At 39.2% G+C, this 13,658-nt stretch overlaps 1 protein-coding gene and 1 long non-coding RNA gene across 4 annotated transcripts in view; both read left to right on the forward strand.

Annotated features, from left to right (window-relative positions):
- LMBRD1 (LMBR1 domain containing 1) overlaps nucleotides 1-13,658 on the forward strand; it is a 116,582-nt gene that overhangs the window by 16,504 nt on the left and 86,420 nt on the right. The gene's annotated exons all lie outside the window — the stretch shown is intronic.
- On the forward strand, nucleotides 869-8,132 carry LOC137204853 (uncharacterized). The gene is made up of 2 exons (XR_010933873.1): nucleotides 869-927; nucleotides 7,119-8,132. It is a non-coding gene; the product is annotated as an uncharacterized lncRNA (long non-coding RNA).

The raw sequence follows: 13,658 nt of genomic DNA on the forward strand, positions 1-13,658 counted from the left end.
CTGACTGGTGTGCAGTGGTATGTTGTTGTAGTTTTGATTTGCATTTCTCTAATAATTAGTGAAGTTGAGCATCTTTTCATGTGCCTCTTGGCCGTTTGTATGTCTTCTTTGGAGAAATGTCTATTTAGGTCTTCCACCCATTTTTGGATTGGGTTGTTTTGTTTTTTGATATTGAGCTGCATGAGCTGTTTGTATATTTGGGAGGTTAATCCCTTGTCAGTTGCTTCGTTTGCAAATATTTTCTCCCATTCTGCGGGTTGCCTTTTTGTCTTGTTTATGGTTTCCTTTTAATTCTGATATCACATTTGAGATGACTGTTTCAACACCATGAATAAGTAGTATAGAACTCATCTGGTCGTCCTGAAACTTCTGTTACATACTTTGTTTTACTTAGGTTCACTTTCAGCCCTTCTTTGTGGAGGTTCAGTCAAGTTCCCTTAAATCTCTGCACTCTTCCTCTGATACCATTGTTTGATAACTTTTGTTACCACTTTTCCACTTGCACTCTTGATTTTGAAAATCTCAGTTTTCTAGAAATTTCTTCTATGTATTGGCAGTAGTAGAGTGTACTGTCTGGGAGTTTGCAGCATCAGCCAGTTTAACCTGGGGGTCATGGTGGATTGGTGTGTTTTGTACCGTACAGAACCGATTAATCTGCGGGTGGTGGTGGATTGGCCCCTCCTTCCCTCCTTTCCTCTCTCTTCCTTCCCTAGTGTTGGATTAGAGAAGCTATTTATAATAACCACCTAAATGTTTTCGAAATTGTCTCTTTGAATAAATATGACTCGTGCTTTTATAAAAATGTGTAAGTGCTGAGTTAGGAAAGGGCTGTCTTTTTTTTTTTTTTTCCAGCAATGAATCAAGAGGTTGAATAAAATTTCAGTAGGACACTGAAAAAAAAAATCTATAGAAGTTTCTGTTGATGGGGTAAGTTTTTCAGGGGTTTCATTGGATTTTTTTTAAAATTAATTAATTAATTTATTTTTGCTGTGTTGGGTCCTCGTTTCTGCACGAGGGCCTTCTCCAGTTGGGGCAAGCGGGGGCCACTCTAAATCGCGGTACGTGGGCCTCTCACTATTGCGACTTCTCTTGTTGCGGAGCGCGGGCTCCAGATGCGCAGGCTCAGTAGTTGTGGCTAACAGGCTTAGTTGCTCCGCGGCATGTGGGATCTTCCAAGACCAGGGCTCGAACCCGTGTCCCCTGCATTGGCAGGCAGATTCTCAACCACTGCGCCACTGGATTTTAACTTAGCTGCTTTGGCTCTAACTTTTGTCTCCTGATCTAAAATCTACAGGATCTATGAAATTCCATTTCTTTGGTATAGATTTCAGAAATTTTATGGTATTTTAATATAGAATTTATTATTTCTAATGAATAAATTAAATGTATATCGTAAAATCTAGATTTGACCTGTTAAGAGAAAACTTTTGAAATGGTGGTATATTAAGCAGAATACAAACTTATTGGCAGGATATAAATCACTTCTTCAAAAACAGTTTTGTGGGATTGGGCCTGTCTCCTGTGTAACACTACAGTGTATTTATGCTGTGGAACATGTGACAAGATAAGCCAGCTTTTATCTTAGTGCAGTCCAGGTTTATGAACCGTATCTTATCAATGAACCTAGAGGCTAGTGGATTGATCCATTGTAACCAAGGTTACAGAGACTTCTACACTGGAATGTTAATTCAGCGGTCTTTCCAGTTGGTTTCATAGAATTAAGTCTACAGGAAGTGATCTGTGATTATTTTTCTTAATCCTCCCAAGGATAGTGTGTTTCTAGTATCATTTTAAATGCATGAGAGAAAATTAATCATTATAAACAAGATGACTTAGGGATTTAGGGTTTGATCCTCTGTATAACTTGGGTTGTAGTGAGAAATAATAACTGCCTTGGGATAGGATAGTTGAGTCACTGATCTAGGGAAGAAATCTGCGTGAGAAGCCAAATTATGAATAGAAGATTTCTTGATGACTATGGAATTGAAGCAAGAAGATTTAATTCAATAATATTAATGGTTGTTGTCATAAAGTTAGTTATATCCATTTTAGCTATGGCTGGTAGGCCTTTGACTTTGGCTCAGATGATGCCTTACAGCTAGGAACCATAGCTTCTGAGATGGCTATTGTCCACAAGCCCAGCCCTTTCCCAGCAATGCTGGATATTATCTAATTACATATTACATCTCTGATTCTGCATGCTGAGGACTAAGCAGACTCCGGAGAATCCGAAGCACTATTTTTATCCATTCCCTTCTGTGAGATTCTGTAGTTCATCTAGTCTCCCCTAGCATATCAACACATTTTCGTTGTCTGACCTTCCCAGGCACTGTGCAGGGCTTTCATATTCAACACTTTCTTTGATCTTCATGAACGTCATTTTGTGGAGGTATTTTCTACATTTTACAGGTGAAGAAATTTTTACCCAGAGATGTTAAAGATCACCTTGTTAGTGAGTGATGTAGCCCAGAGTGGATATTATCTCCTAAGCTGGAGCTGCTTACTGTTAAGTGAGCTGCCTTTTAATAAATTGTTCAGGGGATGTTTGTTACCTCTGGGAATGGTTAGCCAGCCCTGAACCCCTGGGGCCGCTTCAGACATCATCCAGAGACCTTTTAAATAGTATGGAATGTAGATTACATCCGCAGAGATTCTGATTTACTTTGGCATTCAGTTAATATCGCCACTATTCTTATCAGAGAAGTGTTTATGTATTGGAAGGATGTAAGACTTAAGGTGCTGGATTCAAGTTTTCCAAAAATTCTGGTTTTCTCTCGACACCTCAATTTTTATCATTAGTAACAAATACTGTTACTTATTTTCTTCAAAGTGACAGACTCACTTTATTCATTTTTGAGAGAATCTGCCTAATACTCCAGTCTGGATAGCTATAGTTTTTCTGTCCATTGTTCTTTCAAGTAAAAATGATATTCTTTGGAAAAAAGTGCCTAGTGTAGCTCACAACTGAAATAGCACAGGTGCTTCTCACAAGTACACTGTATGTGTACTTCCCCAAACACAGAACCCTGAAAAGATGTGCACCCAAGGGTGGACATCTCAGAATTATTTCTGCTTAGAGGGACTTTGCTGAATAAAAGTGCCCCCCGCTGGTGAGCGCTTGAAGGGTGAAGAGTATAGTAACTACTAGTGGAAAGGGAAACAGCATCTTAACGTTGTCATGAAAATAATTTCACATTGCGGATACCCTGCAAGGACCTTGCTGATCCTAAGGTCTCAAAACGACATTTTTAAGAAACTTCTGTTACGGTAATGGAACTTTGGGTGTTTTTTTCTGGAAAGTTTGTGGAAGTGAGGCCTGCTGCTTCTACCCACTGGATACCCCCAGCTGTTGATCGGTTATTACCAGTCTTCATTAACTGAAGCTGCCTGCAAAGGTACAGTTTCCTGGAGCTCGTGGAAGGCTGAGAGGGTAGAGTTTGTTTCTGCCCCTTTGCACTGTACTCATGGGGACCCTGCACACAGGAGGAGACTTCCTCATCTGAGGATGTTGTGCCCACCCCAGAAACATTAAGGACTTGTTTTTTTCCTCTCGTTCTGAAAGTTTTTGTTTATTTCTTCATCTGTGTCTTCAAATTTCTTTGATATTTTCTTTGAAAAAGCATCTCTTGTCTGACGTTTTGGCTCTCAGTTGTGTTTTAATCTCATATTTGGACCTCTTATGAAATCTTTTATCTCTTCTGTATATGTTTAGCCTTTTATCTGAGCTCTATTTTTGGTTTCGAATTTATTTTTATCTTTAAATTCTTTCCTTTTATTTATTGTTATCTATTGTAAATGTTCTGTTTTCTCTGACTATTGTTGAAATTTTTAATTTTAATTCTTTCACCATCTACTTTCCTTTCATTTTCTTTTAAGTGAATTTTCCTTTTATTTAATCATTTTTCCTAACCCTTGTTTTGATTTTGTAGTGAGTGCAGGGGTTGTAGAGATGGGGAGAGCCCAAACCAAGAGCAGGGATTGTTCAAGGCTGTCGTGCTGGCTTGTCTGTAGTTGTCCTGTCACTTTCTTCAGAGACCCTTTCTCCTCTTGATGCTGATTTTTCGGGCTGTCATTTTTTTGTCTACATATAAATTGAGTCATATACTATGTATTGTTTTCTCTTTGGCCTCTTCAGTGCTCAGCATTACATTTGAGACTTATCTGTATTGTTGTGGGTAACAGTACTTTGTTGATTCTCATTACTGTATAATATTCCATTGTAACAGCATACCATAGTTTATCCATCCTCGTACTGATGATCAGTTGGGTTGTTCAGCTTTTGGCTATTTCAAATACTGCTGCTGTGAGGCTCTTGTATATATGTGTGTGGTGTGTGTATGTGTCTACGTATACATACAGACAGACACATATACGTATATATATAGATATATACACTGCATTGTTTTCCACTGTATGGATACTCCTTTTCAAATAATCCCAGATAATTATTCAGTACGTTCTTACTTTTTGCTGTTAAGCAATTCTATAGTGAAAATAGGAGACTTCGCCGGAGCGTGTGCATATTTAGGTGAGTTACATTATGGAACCGAGAAGAATAAGCTGGACCAAGAAGGTGGCAAACTCCTGTTTCTATGCAGGCATTTCAGAGCACCTGAGAGAGTTTTTAGGAAGTTTCTCCTCACTCCCTATTGGTTAACTGCTGAAAGATTGTACAGTCATTTTGAACTTAGTATCTAATTTGTGAAGAGTGCCATGGGACCTGGAGGTCAGCTTAACTTCTCTCTGACTTCTCCACCTGTGAGATGATGCTGGAGTAGTGCCTCTTCGTCGTAGCAGGAGTGTGAGAAGTGTTAGTGTTGAGTGGGTGTTAATGCCGGGCAGACTTCTCTCGAACTTCATATCCCTGTGTCCAGTGGTCCATCTGTCAATTTCTACCAAGAAGTTAACATCTCTAACTTAACATTTCCAGAACAGCTGATCCTCAATCTGTTATACTCTATTCAGTGAACAGCAACTGCAAGAATAGAGTTGCTCAGGCCAGAAACCTTGGAGTCATCCTTGACTCTATTTTTTCACAGTGTATCACGTATGGCAGTACATTCTCTTGTGTTTGGCTTTCAGAGTTTATCCATAATCTGGGAGTTCTCTGGTGGTCTAGTGGTTAGGATTTTGGACTTTCACTGCTGTGGCCCCGGGTTCAATCCCCAGCTGGGGAACTGAGATCCTGCAAGCCATGCAGTGCGGCAAAACAAAAACAAACAAAATTCATCCGGAATCTGACCACTTCTCACTGCTGTCTTAGTCCGTTGGGGCTGCTGTAACAAAAAAGCATTGTAGACTAGGTGGTTTAAGCAGCAAACATTTATTTCTCTGAGTTCTGGAGGCTGAGAAGTCCAAGATCAAGGTGCTGGCGATCTGGTGTCTGGTGAGGACCTGCTTCCTGGTTTGCAGATGGCTGTCTTCTTGTTGTGTCCTGGCATGGCAGAGAGAGAGGGAGAACAAGCTCTCGTGTCCCTTCTTACAAGCACTAATCCTGTTCCTGAGGGCTCCACTCTCATGACCTGATTACCTCCCACCTTGAAACCCCGGCTCATTGGAGATTAGACTTCAGTGTATGAATTTTGGGGAGACACAGTTAGTCCATAATGCTGTGTAAACGCGAAGGGATAATGGGTGCTTCCATGTTGTTAAGGTTACATGATATGGGGTGTGACTTCACACATAGCCAGGTAAGAAGGTTGGCAGAGCCTCTCCCCAAAAAGCAATACAGGACCGACAGAAGAATAACTTCAGGGCTTTGGAAATCAACCAAATACAAGACTCTCTATACTTGCAAACTGGTAAGGACAGTGGTCGTGTGTAATGTTTTAGACTGGGTCTGTTGCCTCCTTTCTAACCAGCTCTCCTCTCTTCAGCCTGGTTATGTTCTGAACTGAATGAAGATAAAAATACAACATATCAAAATTTATGAAGTGTGGCTAAAGAAGTGCTCAGGGGATGACTTGCAGCTTTAAATTTCTCTTGAGAAAAGAAGTCTCAGTTGGGACTTCCCTGGTGGCGCAGTGGATAAGACTTCACGCTCCCAATGCAGGGGACCTGGGTTCGATCCCTGGTCAGGGAACTAGATCCTACATGCTGTGGAGCAGCTAAGAGTTTGCATGCTGCAACTAAGGATCCTGCCTGCCGCAACTAAGACCTGATGCAACCAAATAAAAAAACAACAAAAAAAAGTCGTCTCAGTTGCCTAAACTGCTGCCTTATGAACTAGAAAAAGAAAAGCCAACTGAACTCTAAGCGAGCACAAGAAAGGAAATAAAGGTTAGAGGGAAATCAATGAAATAGAAATCACATATTATACACCATGACAAAGTGGGATTCATCCCAAGAATGCGAGCACTGTTGGTTTAATATCCCAAAATCAAGTCATGTAACATACCATATTAATGGAATAAAGGACAAAACCCACAATAGATAAAGAATCTCAATAGATACGAAAAAAAGCATGAATTTTACAAAATCCAGTATCCATTGCTGATAGAAACTCTCTGCTGTCTGGTTACAGAAGGGAGCTTCCTCAACCTGGTAAAGGGCATCTATGGATAATCTACTCCTGACAGGTGAAAGACTGAATGCTTTTCCTCTAAGATTAGGGACAGGGCAAGAATGTGTGCTCTCACCAGTGCCGCTCATGGGGATTCTAGCTAGTGCAATAAGTCCGTATATAAATAGATAAGTAAAGGCATCCAAACTGGAGAGGAAGAATTAAGACTCTTATTTTCTCAGCTGACATGAGACCCGATAGGTACAAAATCTCAAGGAATTATATAAAGTCAAATAGAACCAATAAACAAGTTTAACAGGGCTACAGGATGCAAGATTAATATGAAAACTAGAAATCTACAATTCAGATGAAATGAAGAAAACGATTCCATTCACAAAGCATGAGAAGGAAAAAAAAAAAACACCTGAGAACACATTTAACAAAAGAAGTGTAAGACTTACACACTGAAAACTACAAAAAATTGTTGATAGAAATTAAAGATCTAAATAGACATTTGCTATTAATGGATTTGAAAACATAATATTGTAAGGATGGCAGTTATAGCAATTTTCCCTCAAATTGACAATGTTTTTCTTTCTTTTTTTTTTTTTTTTAGAAATTGACAAATGGTTCCTGAAATTTATGTGGAAATGCAGAGGATCTAGAGCAGCCAAAAACAATTTTGAAAAAGAATAACGTTAGAGAATTATACTATTAGATTTCAAAGCTTACCGTAAAACACAATAAACAAGACAGTGTGATATTGAAGAGGGATAGGTACATAGAGCCATAGAATTCAGAGACCAGAGAAAAACCCTTACATTCATGATCAATTGATTTTAAACAGCTATGGCAATTCAATTTAATTCTTTTCAGTTTCAATAATTGTCGGGTAAATTGGATAACCACATGCCACAATAACAACAACATTGAGCCTTACCTGACATATACAAAAATTAACTCAAAAGTCAGAGACCTAAACTATAAAAGTTTAAAATTTCTAGAAGAAATTCAAGGACATACGTTCATGATGGGTTAGAGAGTTCTTAGATACACAAAAGCTTTATTCATAAGAGAAACCTTGATAAATTCTACTTTATCAAAATTAAAAACTTTGTCCTTCAAAAGACATAATTTAAAAAATGAAGGTAAGCCACAGACAAGGAGAAGATACTTGCAAATCATGTATCTCATAAAGGGCTTGTATTCAGAATGTATAAACAGTTATTACCAGTCACTAAGTATACAGTTAAAAAATGAGCAAAATATTTGAGCATACCTTCATCAATAACAATCTCTAGGGACTTCCCTGGTGGCACGGTGGTTAAGAATCCGCCTGCCAATGCAGGGGACATGGGTTCAAGCCCTGGTCTGGGAAGATCCCACATGCCACGGAGCAACTAAGCCCGTGTGCTGCAACTACTGAGCCTGCACTCTAGAGCCCGCCAGCCACAACTACTGAGCCCATGTGCCACAACTACTGAAGCCTGCGAGCCTAGAGCCTGTGCTCTGCAGTAGGAGAAGCCACACAATGAGAAGCACGCGCACTGCAACTAGAGAAAGCCCACGCGCAGCAACAAAAACCCAGTGCAGCCAAAAATAAATAAATAAATTTATTTAAAAAAATCAACGATCTCTAAATTGCTTGTAAGCACAGAAAAAGATGTACAACATTGTTAATCATTAGGGAAATGTAGATTAAATCCCCAGTGAGATACTGCTGCACAGCCACCAGAATGTGTCAGCTTAGGCTGCTATTACAGAATACCGCAGGCTGGGTGACTTAAACAACAGACACGTATGTCTCATGGTTGTAGAGACTGGGAAGTGTAAGATCAAGGTGCCAGCAGATTCAGTTCCTCTCTTCGCTTGCAGAGGGCTGCCCTCTTGCTGTGTCCTCACGTGGCAGAGGGACGGGGAGAGAGAGAGATCTGGCTTCTCTTCCCTTTATCCTGAGGACCCGAATCATGTCATGGGGGTCCCACTCATGACATCATCTAAACCTAATTACCTACCAGAGGTCCCACCTCCAAATACCATCACACTGGAGGTTAGGGCTCTAACCTGTACATTTTGGGGTGTACAAACATTCAGTCCATAATGGCTGTAATAAAAACCAGACACTATCCAAGTATTGACAGATCGGAGAAACTGGAGAGTTCAAACGCTGCTGTTGGGAATGTAAGATGGTGCATTACGTTGGAAAGCAGTCTTCAGCTTTGCTAAAAAGTTAAACTTACTGTATGATCCAGCTGAACATAATGTCCACATGAAGATGTATGCAAATTCCACAGCAGCTTTTTTCGTAATAGCACAGAACTGGAAAGAATCCACATGTTTGACAGCTGATGAATATTTAAGTGAAATGTGTTCTGTCCATACAATGGGATGCGTGTTCAGCAATCTGAGTCAGAGATCAGCAACTTGTGGCTTGGCCCACAGGCCCCTAAATCTAGATGCCAATTTGTTTACCTGTTGTCTGTGGCTACTTTCATGCTCTAACATCAGAGTTGAGTGGTTGTGACAGGGATGTATAGGCTGCAAAGCTGAAAATATGATCTGACCGTTTACAGAAAAAAATCTCCCAACCCCTGTGCTTAGTGAAAGAAGCCGGAGACGAAAGACTGCATCTTGTGTAATTACATCTGTATGAAATGTCCAGAAAAGGCAAATCTCTAGAGACAGAAAGCAGCTCAGGGGTTGCCTCAAACTGGGGGTTGGAGTGGGATTATTTGCAAACTGGCACAGAGCAGCCTGTCTGAGGTAATGGAAATGTTCTCAGAATGAATCGTGGTGATAGTTACCCAACAGTATACATTTACTAAAAATCATTGAATTGTAGACCTACAATTCGTGCATCTTGTGATATGTAAATTGTATTACAAAGTTGTTGGGAAAAATATTTAATGGGCAAACGTAAGTCAAGAGTAGCACAGAGCTGGATATACGACAGGCTGTCAGCACAGGATAGCTGCTAGTATTATGACTTAAAACTTGAGGGGACTTGCATTATTATGATTTCTTTTTATTTTCTAGAGTTGGAATCTTATCTTAATTTACAGGTGGACAAAAATGAGGCTGAAAAGCTATGAAGTACTAAGGTTTATAAATTGGAATGTGATTCTTTGTATATCACACAACATGGCTTTCAAGAATAGTCAGGTAGTAATGCTAATTTGCATTATGTCTTTTTTATGTACTGTTATTTCAGCTAATATTTCTATGTATAACTTTGGAGTCAGCAGTTAATGATAACAGTCTAGTTATCATTAATTGCCACGCAACTGTGAGTTACACTATAAATTGCTCAGCCTTTCCTCTGACCATGTAGTTTAACAATTTCTTGTTATAAAAATGGCATTGCAGCGTAAACCTTGAAATAAATACCATAGAGAGAGGAAGCAACCAACGAAAATAGTCCTTAAGGTAAAACGACTGTTCTTCAGACGACATATTCTAAATTAAAACCTGGAAACGATTTTATTCTCCAAGTTCTATACTGTCAGATCATGCACCAGAATGTTTTAATCACTTTGCTCTACTGTCAGCAGTGGTACTAGTTATCTATTGTCACATAACAAATTACCCCCAAATTTAGCAGTTGAAAACAACAAACATTGTGTCACCATTTCTGTGGGTCAGGAGTCCAGAAGCAGTGTCTCAAGGCTCCGCTAGGGGGGACCTGGCTCCCGAGCTCCCCCTCGTGGGCATGGGCGGCCTCAGGTCTTGTCTGTGTGTCCTCAGCAGTGTCAGTTCCTGGCCACGTGCACCTTCCATAGAGCAGTTCACAACAGGCCTGCGAGCAAGCTGGAAACCAGTCTTTCAGTAACTTGTTGCCCCCCTTTTGTCATACTATCTTATCAGCAGTGATTTACTGGTCCAGCCCACACTGAAAGGCAGGGCATGAATATTGGAAGTGCTGGCCTCATCAGGAGCATTTTAGAGGCTGCCCACCACAGCTGTCTTGTAAATGTTGACAATCTTGATATTTACTCAACACAAAGTACTTTTATACTTGCAAAGTATTTATTAAGCATGCAAAGTTTGAGGTTTGAAGTCAGCATTTTGAAGTTCCCTGTGTGCCTTTCCCTGACACCATCTCCTCCCCAACCCCCTTAGAAATCACCACTACTTAAATTGTCTGTGTTAATTCCTTGCCTGCCTTATAGTGTTACCATCCTGTGTCCTTAGTTTTACATTTTTTGAACTTTATATGAAATTACTTGCTTGTTTTCAATTCAACCACATGTTCGGGGAATTCAAACATGTTATTGCATAAAGGGTAGTTTATTTTCATTGTGTATGACTGTATACTGCATGTTGGTCAGTCTGGACATTTGGATTTTTGCTATTAAAAATTGTGCAGTGAACATGTTTGTACACATTTCTTATTGCATGTGTGCAAAATATATACATATAATGGAGTCGGTGGGTCATAAGTTATGTTCATCTTCAACATACTAAATAATGACAGATCATTTTTCTAAATGTACCAGTTTAAAGTCTTGTTAGGAGGATATAGCCTTCTAGTTGCTATACCCTGAACTTTGACATCACCATGTATTTTTAGTTTTTGCCAGTCTGGCGAGTGTGAAATGATCATTCACTAATTTGCATTTCACTTATTTGGAAATGAAGTTGCATGTCTTTTAAGATTTATTGGCTTTTTCAGTTTTCTGCTTCAAGTACCTTTTTGCAGTTGGGTTGTATTTTTCTTACTGATACAAGAAATTTTTTAACATACTCTGAGTAGTTCGTACAGTGATTCTAAATATTCTCTCTTTTTCCCAGTAGAATTAAGCGATGTGAGAGTAGGGAACTCTGAGTTTTGATTTAACCATGTCTGTGACCCCCTAGAATGATGCCTGGAAAGTACTCAGTAGATGTTTGTTGAATTGAATACATTTGTCAGGGGAGATAATCATATGAAGTTTTTTGGTTTTAGTTCCTCCAAGTGATGTGTTACATGGATAAATTGCTCTTAAACCAACTTTGCGTTCCTAGGATAAACCCAGATTGGTCATAACGGTGGCTTTTTGGGTTTGTTTTTAAATCTTCTGCTGGATTTGATTGCTGCTGTCTCGTTTAGGATTCTTTTAAAAATTGATTCAGAGGTGAAACTGGTCTGTAATTTTCCTTTATCTTATTCTCATCAGGTTTGAGTATCAAGACTCTGCTAGCTTCCCAAAATGAATTGAGAAGTGCTCTTTCTGTGTGTTAGAGAATGCTGTGAACCACTGAGCACTTACCATATGGTTCTTTTCTCCCATAATCTGTTTACATGTGACTGGTGACTAAGGGGTAGAAGTGAGCATGGCACTTTGTACTAATATTCCTAATGAACCATTCACAAAATTTTTGCTTTTCACCTTGCACCTGAGCTCCTCTGATTTAGAATTCTTACCAGCCATATGGGAGTACATCCAGCAGGGATGAAACAATGATTTCATTGAATTAGGAGGTGTGATTTCTACCTGACCATTTTGGTTTCCTTATTCCACTGAGTGAACAGGGTATAATAGTTACTGTATCAGCTGGAGGGACTGGTGTTGATTATTAGGGGAAGGAGGGAAGGAGAAGTATATCTTGAACCCAGGGGACTCTGTGGCACCTCATGATGCTGCCATGTTCAGTGGCAAAAACAAATTGAGATCTATTCCACTCACCCCTCACAGCACCACCAGGCACTCAGGATGGCTCAGGAGTGAATGTTTGGGGTCCCCCATTTCTCCTACAAAATTCTCTCTCAGGAATTACACCTGGCTGCTGTGAACAGATTGGAAATGCATGGCTTAAATAGTACAGTGGTTTTTCGGTCTTACATACAATAAGTCTGGAGAGAGGCTATCCAAGGCTGGTAAGGCATCATCAGGAGGCGCCTAAGCTAGCTCCTTTCCTCTCTGCTCTCCATCCTTAGTACCTGATTTCTACTTTAAGGTCACCACAAAGTCCAAGAGAGTAGCTGGAGTTAAGCTATGATGTGTCCATTTTAGGCAGAACGTCAAAGGAAGGGAGAAAGACAAAAAAGGCAATGGGAGCTGAAAGGAAAATGAGTATTGTGTATGCAGCTAGCGGCCTTGACCCCAGATTGTTTCAGCTGGGACAATGGGATAATTCTAGAAGGCTTTTAGAGTTCCCAGAATATCTTTATGCTTTGACCCTCTAGAACAAAATGCTTTGTAATGATTAACTATACTATTACAATATTGACTAAGTTATTCTTTGTTTTAGTGTTTTCACTGGTAGTTGGGAGGGATAAAGAATGTCTAAAAATTCAGAAGTCTAATTTATCTTATGTTGACTTAAGATAAATTGATGTATGACTTAAGTCTAATTTATCTTAAGTCTAATTTATTCTTATGTGAGTTTTAATTATGCAGTTTTGAAAAGGTAGATTGTTTGCTTTGCATATATTTCAAAAATCATAAGAATTATCATGTATTCTTTGCTACAGTTTTTGTCTGTGGCCTTTTGAGAGTTGTTGGCTTTCTGTGCAATTGTTTTTTTGTTAGTTTCGTTTTAAAAAAATAACTTGTTTTATGAGTTTAATTTTTGCCAATTTCTCTGGGCATGAGGTTTTTTAAACTTATTTATTTTTCTTTGTTTTTTGTGTGTGTGTTTCTTTTTTTTTTCCTTTCTTTTGGACGTGAGGTTTAAAATTTTTTCTTAGTCTGTTTTCTTGATGTTAGTGGGACTATTAAACAAAGTAGTCTGTTTATCTTTAACGTGCTGGTAGCAGTCTTTTAACAAAAACATTTACCAGTAAATATAAAGACATCAGGATATGAGTGTCATCCCTGTTGGAGTTAACAATAATTTTACTTTGAAAATAGCTATCAGTTTGAAGTAGAATTTTATTATTTGTATTTTTTTTTTTTTTGCATGGAACAGTGTTTTTATTTTTTTAACATCTTTATTGGACTATAATTGCTTTACGTTGTTGTGTTAGTTTCTGCTGTATAACAAAGTGAATCAGCTACCAGTATACATATATCCCCATAGCACCTCCCTCTTGCGTCTCCCTCCCACCCTCCCTATCCCACCCTCCCTATCCCACCCCTCTAGGTGGTCACAAAGTACCGAGCTGATCTCCCTGTGCTATGTGGCTGTTTCCCACTAGCTAGCTATTTTACATTTGGTAGTGTATGTAAGTCCA

Source organism: Pseudorca crassidens, chromosome 13 (genome assembly GCF_039906515.1).
Source record: "Pseudorca crassidens isolate mPseCra1 chromosome 13, mPseCra1.hap1, whole genome shotgun sequence".
In the NCBI taxonomy this organism is placed as follows: domain Eukaryota; kingdom Metazoa; phylum Chordata; class Mammalia; order Artiodactyla; family Delphinidae; genus Pseudorca; species Pseudorca crassidens.